At 40.8% G+C, this 11,739-nt stretch overlaps 1 non-coding gene across 1 annotated transcript; it reads left to right on the forward strand.

Moving 5' to 3' along the window:
• Nucleotides 1–10,129: 10,129 nt before the first annotated feature.
• Nucleotides 10,130–10,215, forward strand: LOC120992676. Its single transcript, XR_005777069.1, has one exon. It is a non-coding gene; the product is annotated as a small nucleolar RNA SNORD71 (small nucleolar RNA).
• The last annotated feature ends 1,524 nt before the right edge of the window (nucleotides 10,216–11,739 follow it).

The following is an 11,739-nucleotide window of genomic DNA, read 5'->3' on the forward strand; positions in this document are numbered from 1 at the left end:
TGTCTTCTCATTGTCTGTAGCTACCAGAGGCCTGTTTATGCCAGGCAGGTTCCCCCAGAAGTATCTGGCTCACTGAGCAGCTGATACCGCACTTGCATCAATCTTTACAGGATTAGTCCCCTGGTGGAGAGAAAGTGTTTTTTGGAATGCTTTCTCCATCGCAACCACGTTCCTGAATAACCAGAAGACTGGCCGATTCTCTCCTGTCTTAGGCAACACTTTATTGAATAATCGTGTAAAGTAAAAAAGTTGTCCACTGCCCCCCATAAAGGCCTTTCCGATGCGGGTTAACCACAGATAAGTCATTATAAGAACTGCCGCCAATTATCATATCAAATTGTCCCTATTCTTCAATCTGTTTCCTGGTTATATTTTTTATGTCGCCCACATATACAATATGCCCTGGATGACGTACCCATTATATTGTGATGGCGTCCTCACACATCTCCGATGCCATATATTTTTCAACTTTGATTCTAAGCTCTTTGAGAATCAGTAATCCTGTCTGTCCTTTCCAACAAAACCGGCACACTCCTGAAATACTCTGTGCTGCTAAGGACCCTGCTCTTTCCACCTTGTAACTCTTAGTCCACAATCTTCAACAAGATCAGAACGAAGGAGCGACGTAGCAAACGTACATAGCAAACCTACGACATCACGTCTTCACCCCCTCTGACAATATCTAACCTACACTGACTATCTCCAACTAACTATCTGTATTATATATATGAGCTACTGTAACTAACTATCTAATGTAATTGAATAAGGATCCAGATGACTCAGCAAAGCACATAACACAGCAATGACACTGCTCTCTCTCTCTCTCTCTCTCTCTCTCTCTCAGAACTGCAAAAAACAGATGAAAATGGCTGCTGGGGAGTTTCCTATATAGTAAGGGGTAGGCAACTTTCATATTGGTTGCTAGGGATGTTGCTAAGCTCAGACAAAGATATTGCAGCCTTCTCATTGGCCCACAAGCAAAAAGCAGTGAGGGTACAGATGAAAAAAAATTGGGAATATTTGCGATTACGAATATATAGCACTATATTCAAAATCTTCGCAGATTCTCGAAATGCCGATATTCGCGTTAAAATTTGTGATTACAATAATCGCGATCAACACTAGAGCCTATCTGCCTGGGAAGTAGCGGTGCACGGGTTCACGGAGGCAGCGGTGGTAGCAGTCAGTTAGTGCATAGTGTTGGGGGTAAAATCACCTACTCGGCGGTGTGGCAGTTTTATGTTAAGCCACCGGAGGAGGTGAACATGGCCATATGTAGAATCTGCGGGCAGAAGGTGAAGCATGGCCACTGTGCCAATGTTGGCACTATGACCCTGCATCAACATATGCAGCGTCACCATAAAGTGGTATGGGAGAACCGTGGCTCCGATGTGGTGGTCCAGCCTGCCGCAGCAAACGCTGCATCGCCCAGTGGCACACAGCCAATTTCAGGCAGTCAAGGCTCCACCACCTCAGCCGAAGGGAGCTGTCTGTCCTTCTCATCATCTACCGGTCCTGATGCTACTGCTCCTCGTCCTCCTACTCCTCGTCACTCATTCCATCGATCACCGAAGCAATTGCCAAAAGACAACAGTGTGCATGCACTCATCTAATGGCGCAGAAGCTAAATGTTCACCTGGCCAAGTTGCTGGTGCTCCAGTCCCTCCCTTTCCTAGTGGTGGACTCTGCACCTTTCAGAGAACTGATGGCTTCTGCCAAGCCAAGGTGGAGAGTCCAAAGCCGTTATTTCTTTGCCAAAAAAGGCAGTACCAGCCCTGCACACGCATGTAGAACAGAAGGTGGGCCAGTCCTTGAGCCTGTCAGTGTCTGCCAAAGTGCATGGCAGCGCCAAAGTGTGGAGCTGTAACTACAATCAGGGACAATACATGTCCTTTACGGCCCACTGGGTGAATGTGGTTCCTGCACAGCCACACCAGCAACTTGGTCAGGTGACATTGCTTCCGTCTCCACGTTGTCACGCCGTTGGTCCTGCAACATTGTCTGCCTCTGCCTCCTCATCTTCCACCGTGTCCTCAGCCTCCACTGCAGGGACAATTCACAGTGCTCTTCCAGCATACCACATGTGCAGGGCACGGTGGTGTCATGCTGTTCTGCACCTCGTTTGCTCTACAGACAGGATCCGTGTTTTGGGGGTTATTGTTCTGACGGATCATAGGAAGGGCCAAATAATCAGTGACATCATCACAAACTTACTGCTGACACCCACTTCACTCTGTCGGGGGGCTCTACTTGTATAAGCGTTTAGTAGAACAGGTTCTGTAGACATTTATTGGGAATCAGCTGATGACGGTGTAAAAGGAGTGCGCTTCGTCTTAGCGCTAACATCGACCTGAAAGGCTGAGTTTAATTTTGGCCCCTTGACTGCCCAAATAAGTGAAGTGTGCAGTGATTCTGCACAGAGCGACGACTGTCATCTGCATGTCATACGAACTCACAGTATTATTTCACTACCAAAGAAGACTCCATTTGCGTGTTACTGCAAGGCACAGTGTTCTACACCACTATAAAGGCTCTCTGCAGCCAGGAAATAGTCGTTTTTTTAATTAAGTTTGCCGCGAATATATTTGGATTGAACCAAATTTTTCCCCAAAAATTTGGCGAACCAATCGAATTTTTATAAAATTTGCTCATCTCTAATTAACAACTCCATAATTTGAACCCCATCTTCAAGACTTTTCTCGAGCTTGCACCTGCTCTCTAACAATCAGGTTCATTTTCAAATTCCTTAGCTTCAAATGTGCTTTAAAGGCACATCTTTTCATGCAGGCTTATCAAGTAACCGATTGTTTTAGTTATCTATTATCCTGTAATTTTATGACGCCTTTTGATTTGTACATGAACCCTCTGAATTGTAAAGCACTGCGGAATATGGTGGTGTTATATAAATAAAGATTGTTATTGGTGGTCAGCGAAGTATTGAAACATTTGATTTGGCTACTTCACTGAATATTACAAAAAAATTTGCTTTGTGACTAATTACTTTTTTTGTAAGTAGTGGGTGCAATGACAGGGAGTAGCGATTGTGCTGCTCCCCGTCATTGCACCCCTCAGATAGCTGATCTCCGCATCTGACCGCAATATTACAGTGTAAAATGTAAAAAACAAAAATAAAATCACACTTGCCCTCATCCATTTAATCGTGAAGAGCAGGCCGCTGCCATTTTGATTGTAGATCTAGCATGAAGTTTCACATGATAACGGCTTTAGCATGGGATCTTTAATGGCGGTGGCCAGCATTTTGTGTACAAACGGATGAGGGTAAGTGTGATTATTTTTATTTTTTATCAGCATTTAGGGAAAATAGATTAGTTACCATGAAGCATAAGGAAATTAGGCTTCGTGGCAAATCTAATTTTCACTTAAATTCGGATTGAATTCCACATTGTAGAGTTCGATTTACTCAACACTAATTATTATTATTATTACTATTATTATTATTATTATTATTATTATTATATTCTTAATAAAAACCTGATCCAGTGTGCTCTGGACCTGGGATTGGGCAGAATATTTACTTTCTAGCAATAAAATGGCCCTAAGCATACAGCCAAGATAACACAGAAGTGGTTTAGGAACAACTCTTTGAATGTTCTTGAGTGGCCCAGCCAGAGCCCTGACTTGAACCCAATCAAACTTCTCTGGAGAGACTTTGACAATGGCTGCCCACCGACGGTCCCCCATTCAACCAGGCAGAGAGGATCTGCAGAGAAAAATGGCAGAAAATCACCAAATCCAGGTGTGCAACCCTTATGGCATTGTGCCCAACAAGAGGCCCGAGATTGGAGGCAGTAATCGCTGCCAAAGATGCTTCAAATTAGTACTGAGTAAAGGGTCTGAATACTTATATCAATAAATTATAAATGATGTCAATAACATTCTGTTTTCACTTTGTCATTATGGAGTATTGAATGCAGAATGATGGGAAAAAAAATTAAACTTTTTATTTTATGACAAGGCCGCAACATAACAAAATGTGAAAAGTGAAAGAGTCTGACTCTGAAGACTTTCTGAATGCACTGTATACAACTTTCATTATTTCTTTTATTGAACAAATAACATTTTTCTACCTTGTCCCGATGGTACCAATATCCTTGACTTTTTTAGTAGTAAGCAAGAAAAAATATATGTTTACTGTTCTGTAATAAATGTAGCTAGATCATTAGTAAACTTTCTGACTGTATTACCTAATCCCCTAATTCTCTTGTGCATACTACTACTACAAACAAACATAAATGAACAAATAATCATTATATTCATATTTTCAAATAGACTCCTAAGGAGTATTGTGGAAATGGTTTCCATGACTATGATTAGTTTCTGAAGTTTAAATATCACTGTTATGTATTACCTCTTTTAGGCTCTTGTAGATTTTTAAGCAACTTTTTGTCTTACAATGGTAGTGGTAAAATTAGTAGTTACTATAATTATTGTGTTTCCTTTTGAAAAACCAGCCACCATTGCAATAATCTCATTATGATCAGAAAAGTTAACATTTTCACAAATGACTTTTACCTTATGGTGAATGTAGCATGACTGTTTCACATCCAAAGGTTGTCATGAGGACCTAGTATTGCTGTGAGATTTTTTGCAATTGCATATTGTTTTGTGTGAAACATAAAAAAATTAAATTAAACTGGAGAACAAAGACTAGCATCCTCTTAAACAATTGTCCTTGACAGATATTAAGACAGCTTTAGGCTAATTTCACGCTAGCGCTAAGGATCAGGCAGACTGTTCTGGCAGGATCTCTCTGCATTCTGGCATTGCCAGAAGCGTGAACCTCTCTGTCTTTAACTATAAGGGGGATTGGCGGAGGTCCGACTGCAATCTTGCAAATATGCAGAGAAGACTGCTGCCCGCAGCTGATTGAAGAGGCTGTAACAGTCTAGTGGTTACTGTGACCTCTTCTTTGACATTCATTGGTTATGTGGCCTATTTGTAACTTAGTCCCGTTCAACAAAATGGGCCGGGGCTGCAGTACCAAGCACAGCTGCTGTATAGTTTACAGCACTGTGCTTAGAGACTGTGCTCAGTGGAAGCCTCTTCAAATAGCTGATTGGCAGGGGATCCAAGTGTGATCAGATATTAAACTCCCTGAAAATCCCTTTAATCATTGAATTCAGGTGTTAAATTTAGTCTCATTGTCACAGGTGCATAAAAATGTAGTCTGCCTTTACAAACATTTGTGAAAGAATGGGTTGCATGGTACTGAAAGAAGATGCCACTGTTGCAATAAGTCAGCTTGTGAAATTACTTAACACCTAGATATTGCATGAACAACTGTGAGTGGTATTATTGCAAAATTGGAACCAATATAGGAACCAAAGCAACTCAGCCACAAAGTATCAGACCACTTAACAGAGTGGGGTTGCTGGGTGCAGTGGCGCATACAAAATAAAAGTTGCCACAGCTCTACTGCCTCAATAACTGCAGAGTCCTTTGGCATTAACATCAGCATAGAAGCTAAGCTGCATGGTTTTCTTTTGTCCATATAGTGTATATTCCAAAAAAAGAAAACTGAAGTAATTCAAATATGCCAAGAGGAAACTGCATATATATTTCCATGTATGATAAAAAACAATAATGATATTAATGGTGTAAGAATATTTGAGGCAAGTGGTCCTGGTACTTACATCTGTGCAATTGCACTTTTACAGCACGGATTAGCCAGTTGCCTGACCAAATGGGCAGCCGAACATACACTTTCCAGCTGTCAGAGAGTGCTGAACACCAGGAGAGAAGACAGAAGTAGTTTATACTGCTTCTGTCTTCCCTGATTTTCTAACTCAATTGGTGATCTGTATATAATTGAGGTAGTGGCTCAGTGGTTATGTGACTGATCACATGATTATCAGGATCCTGGAATGCAGAGGTAGCTGTTGGGTCTAAATAAATGTAGCACAACCCTAGAAGTCACAACTATCACTAGAAAAGGGCTGGATTCCCCTGTAAATGGGAGACCAGATATTAATAAACTGTAAAACAGAGTAGCAGGAGCAGCATTATTATGTAAAGTCGTGGCCAAAAGTTTTGAGAATGACACAAATATTAGTTTTCACAAAGTTTGCTGCTAAACTGCTTTTAGATCTTTGTTTCAGTTGTTTCTGTGATGTAGTGAAATATAATTACACGCACTTCATACGTTTCAAAGGCTTTTATCGACAATTACATGACATTTATGCAAAGAGTCAGTATTTGCAGTGTTGGCCCTTCTTTTTCAGGACCTCTGCAATTCGACTGGGCATGCTCTCAATCAACTTCTGGGCCAATTCCTGACTGATAGCAACCCATTCTTTCATAATCACTTCTTGGAGTTTGTCAGAATTAGAGGGTTTTTGTTTGTCCACCGGCCTCTTGAGGATTGACTACAAGTTCTCAATGGGATTAAGATCTGGGGAGTTTCCAGGCCATGGACCCATAATGTTAATGTTTTGGTCCCCGAGCCACTTAGTTCTCACTTTTGCCTTATGGCAGGGTGCTCCATCGTGCTGGAAAATGCTTTGTTCTTCACCAAACTGTTGTTGGATTGTTGGAAGAAGTTGCTGTTGGAGGGTGTTTTGGTACCATTCTTTATTCGTGGCTGTGTTTTTGGGCAAAATTGTGAGTGAGCCCACTCCCTTGGATGAGAAGCAACCCCACACATGAATGGTCTCAGGATGCTTTACTGTTGTCATGACACAGGACTGATGGTAGCGCTCACCTTTTCTTCTCCGGACAAGCCTTTTTCCAGATGCCCAAACAATCGGAAAGAGGCTTCATCGGAGAATATGACTTTGCCCCAGTCCTCAGCAGTCCATTCACCATACTTCCTGCAGAAGATCAATCTGTCCCTGATGGGTTTTTTTGGAGAGAAGTGGCTTCTTTGCTCCCCTTCTTGACACCAGGCCATCTTCCAAAAGTCTTCGCCTCACTGTGCGTGCAGATGCGCTCACACCTGTCTGCTGCCATTCCTGAGCAAGCTCTGCACTGGTGGCACTCCGATCCCGCAGCTGAATCCTCTTTAGGAGACGATCCTGGCGCTTGCCGGACTTTCTTGGACGCCCTGAAGTCTTCTTAACAAGAATTGAACCTCTTTCCTTGAAGTTCTTGATGATCCTATAAATTGTTGATTGAGGTGCAATCTTAGTAGCCACAATATCCTTGCCGGTGAAGCCATTTTTATGCAACGCAATGATGGCTGCACGCGTTTCTTTGCAGGTCACCATGGTTAACAATGGAAGAACAATGATTTCAAACATCACCCTCCTTTTAACATGTCAAGTCATTTTAACCCAATCAGCCTGACATAATGATCTCCAGCCTTGTGCTCGTCAACATTCTCACCTGAGTTAACAAGACGATTACTGAAATTATCTCAGCAGGTCCTTTAATGACAGCAATGAAATGCAGTGGAAAGTTTTATTTTTCATGGCAAAGAAGGACTATGCAATTCATCTGATCACTCTTCATAACATTCTGGAGTATATGCAAATTGCTATTATAAAAACTTAAGCAGCAACTTTTCCAATTTCCAATATTTATCTAATTCTCAAAACTTTTGGCCACGACTGTATACTGCTGGTTGTTGAAACAAGAGTGTCCAAGAATACTAAATTGAAACATTTGTTTCTGGGGAGCATTGCTACCTGCATTGTTTTAACCTGCCAGAATTAGAGCCTACTTTTAAACAACTGAACATACGTAGTCTTCTATGGGAAGCAACTGTAATCTGATCAGTGAATGTATGAAATATTTTGTATGGATTTTATCAGTTACTTGAGATTAAATGATCAGTGTAGGAGGCAGGTGGAGGAGAAAAGAAGCCTGATAAGTGGAGAACAGGTAATTTTTCTGCAGCTTATATTACAAAGTTTCTTCACTTACATGATTACTTTATGAGAAAAAATAGCAGTTTACAATTACTCTTAACATGTTTAAAGAGATTTAAGCCAGAGAATTGTTGGAGGTATGTAATAGAACCAGAACCACATTGTCACATTTTTGGCACTAGCTAAATATTAATCCTTTTTGGTCAAAGGTCACAAATTTCTTACAGAAAATATGTGTATGCAGTATTGTTCCTTCTTTACCAATGTTACTCTTGAATGTGTGCATCCCACCCATGTTGAAAACTAGACAAACTCCATTTCACATGGTTGCATCAGCAGCTAACATAAACATTCTCCACCCTAAGTAGTTCAATGTCTCAAAAAAACTGATCACAATTTTTATATGGAGATATTATTGACCTAGAAATCACGACCCACCATTGAAAATATGGAGTCCATAAATAGCATTTCATGCCGCTTCAAAATTTCAACTGAAATATTCTCAGTCGTTAATATTCTTTGCCGCTGTATACTCAAATTAAGACAAGGCAAGTACATAGACATCTGGTTTTGTAATAATTACATTCATGATAACAGTGGTAACAAAAGACAAAATGATTCTTACAATTAATCTAAATTACACGTATAGTGTTAATAGGGTTATTCAGGCTATTGATATTGGTGATCTACACTTAGCATAGGTCATTAATATCAAATTGATGAGAGTCCAACACCCCCCCCCCCTCCACAATCAGCCATTCTCTGCAGCCTTTAATGCTGGAACTAATACTTTGAATGGGAACTGAGCTGCAGTAACCCAGCACGACCTCAACGCTTTGAATGAAACTGTAGTTCCTATTCCATTCATAGTGCTAGTCAAAGTGGAGGAGGCTGCAGGAAACAGCTTATTGGTAGGGGTGTGGGGTGTCGGACCCTTACTAATGGGATATTGATGACCTGTTCTGAAGAAAGGATCAATATCAGGAACCAGGAAAACCCCTTTAAATTATCAGCTTTTAATTTAAAAAAAATTCTGGGATGAAATAATTATAACTGCAATTTTAATAGAACCTACAGTATTCAGAATCTATGTGATATGAAAAATTTGTATCACTTGTATTTTATATGTATAACACATTTGCAATTATTTATGCAAAAAAAAGTGATAAAAATGCATGATCATTTCTTACGCTACTTCAAAAAAATTACTGTTAAAGGGCTTATTACCTATCCATCAGTCCAATAGAAGCAAATGAAGCAGTGGACTGACATGTGTAGGAAATCAGGGATGCCTAGTTCTCATGACTGCCAGGGGTCCCAACATTCATATCCCAAAATCCCAAATGTATAATCTACCCCATGGGTAAGTAATAAATAGTTTTGTGGGATAAACTCTTAATTTAGGAAAGAGCGATTCTGAACTGGCAAAGTTCGGGACCCGAACCCGGACTTTTTCATTGAAGTCCGGGTTCGAGTTCAGTGTTCGGGTGATTTTATTATTTTCTATTATAACATGGTTATATCAGAAAATAATAGCATTTTTAAGACATAATTTAAAACAATATGTGCACAAAGGCGTCACCGTGCTCTCCCATGTAGTGACGTCATTACGCATATCGCAGGTACTTTGGCAGGTCCTGTTCAGTGAAGATAGAAGAAGCTGCTGCAGTGTGACCATGTGAATAAGGTGAGGTTTTTTTAACCCCTAAACGGCAGCATTGTTTTAAATTCTGTCTTAACCTCTTCCCGACTGCAATCCGTTTATATAAGTGATATTTGCACATGCCGCTACCACGTGTGTAAACGTCAAGCCAGCTCTTTAATCCAAGCGCTGCAAAGCTTCTGCCCCTGTCCTGCTGCTGTCACGGACAGCATACAGTCTAGTAATGTCGTCAAGGGACCAATTAGAGTGGCCCCTTGCCGGCAATCGATCCGATTGGTTAGTCTGTGCAGACTAACCAATCGGATCGTGGCAGTGAAAAAATGCTGGTTTTAGGCTCTGATCTGCGCTCTGCAGATCAGAAGCTGAAATCAGGTAGAGTCCTCGTGCCCCCCGAGCTGTGCCCCCCGATCTGTGCGCCTCCAAGCCCCCCTTGTCCCCGCCTGCCCCTTATGAAGTTCCCCCCACTCCCATCCACATTCCTGCAGCCTGCCCTGATGCGGTCCGCCCCCTCCTCGCCCCATACATTCCTCCTCCCCATTTGCGCTGCCTCAGCCTCCCTCAATGCTGGCCGTACCCCCCCAACCCCCCGCCCCCCTTTTCAAGGCTGCCCCCTGCCTCCGATGCGGTCCCCCTGCTGTGTGTGATGGCGGCGGCTCCATTCCTGAGCCGCCGCCATCAGCAGAGAGTGTCAGCTCTATGCTGACACTCTGCTGTAACCCCATAGATGCCGCGGCAGTGGCATCCATGGGGTTAATAGAGGGAGGGGGCTCCCTCTCTCCACCATTGGGGCTGCTGCGCTGCGATGGCAGCGCCCGATGGTTGCCATGGCAACCGGACGCATTGCCACCTACAGGGCATCTGATAGTATTATACTTTGCAATGCAAGAGCATTGAAAAGTATAGTACAGCCATCAGCCCCACTGGATCTTCAAGATCCAAGAGGGACTTGATAAAAAAAAAGTGAAAATAATAAAATTAAAAATAAATAAATAAATAAAAATGTAAAATTAAAAAAATTAATTGCCTTTTCCTATAAAAAACAAAAACAAAACTGCACATATTAGGTATCACCGCGTCTGTAACGAACGTCTCTATAAATATATCACATGATAGACCCCGTCCGATAAACACCATAAAAATTAAAAAAACTGTGTAAAAAAAGCATTTTTGTCACCTTACATCACAAAAAGTGCAACACCAAGCGATCAAAAAGGTGTATATCAAACAAAATGGTACCAATAAAACCGTCACCTCATCCCGCAAAAAATGAGACCCTACTTAAGAAAATCGCTCAAAAAAAACAAAACTATAGTTCTTAGAACATTGAGACACTAAAACATATTTTTTTTATTTCAAATATGCTATTATTGTGTTAAAATAAAATAAAATTTAAAAAGTGTACATATTAGGTATCGCCGCATCCGTAATAACCTGCTCGATAAAAATATCACATGACCTAACCCCTCAGGTGAACACCATAAAAAATTAAAAAAAACAGTGCCAAAAAAGCCATTTTTGTCACCTTACATCACAAAAAGTGCAACAGCAATCAAAAAGGCTTATAACCCCCAAAATAGTACCAATCAAACTGTCACCTCATACCGCAAAAAATGATACCCTTTTTAAGACAATCACCCAAAAAATAAAAAAGCTATGGCTCTCAGACTATGGAGACACCAAAGCATCTTTTTTTGGTTTCAGAAAGGCTATTATTGTGTAAAACTTAAATAAATAAGAAAAAGAATACATATTAGGTATTGCCACGTCCATAACGATCTGCTCTATAAAACTGTTACATGACCTAACCCCTCAGATAAACGCTGTAAAAATAAATAAATAAAAACTGTTCCAAAACAGCCAATTTTTTGGTCACCTTGCCCCATAAAGTGTAATAATGAATGATCAAAAAATCCTATGTACCCAAAAATGGTACCAATAAAAACCTCAACTCTTTCTGCAAAAAACGAGCCCCAGCACAAGACGATCGGCAGAAAAATAAAAAACATATGGCGTTCAGAAAATGGAAACAAAAAAACATAATTTATTTTTCAAAAATGCTTTATGATGTAAAACTGAAACAAACAAAGAAAGTAGACATATTTGATATCATTGCGTCCGTAACAACCTGCTCTATAAAAATAGCACATGATCTACCCTGTCAGATGAATCTTGTAAAAAAAAAAAAAAAAAACTGTGCCAAAACAGCCATTTTTCAGTTACCTTGCCTCACAAAAAACTTAATATAGA

The sequence above is a fragment of the Bufo bufo genome, chromosome 2 (assembly GCF_905171765.1).
Source record: "Bufo bufo chromosome 2, aBufBuf1.1, whole genome shotgun sequence".
Classification (NCBI taxonomy): Eukaryota; Metazoa; Chordata; class Amphibia; order Anura; family Bufonidae; genus Bufo; species Bufo bufo.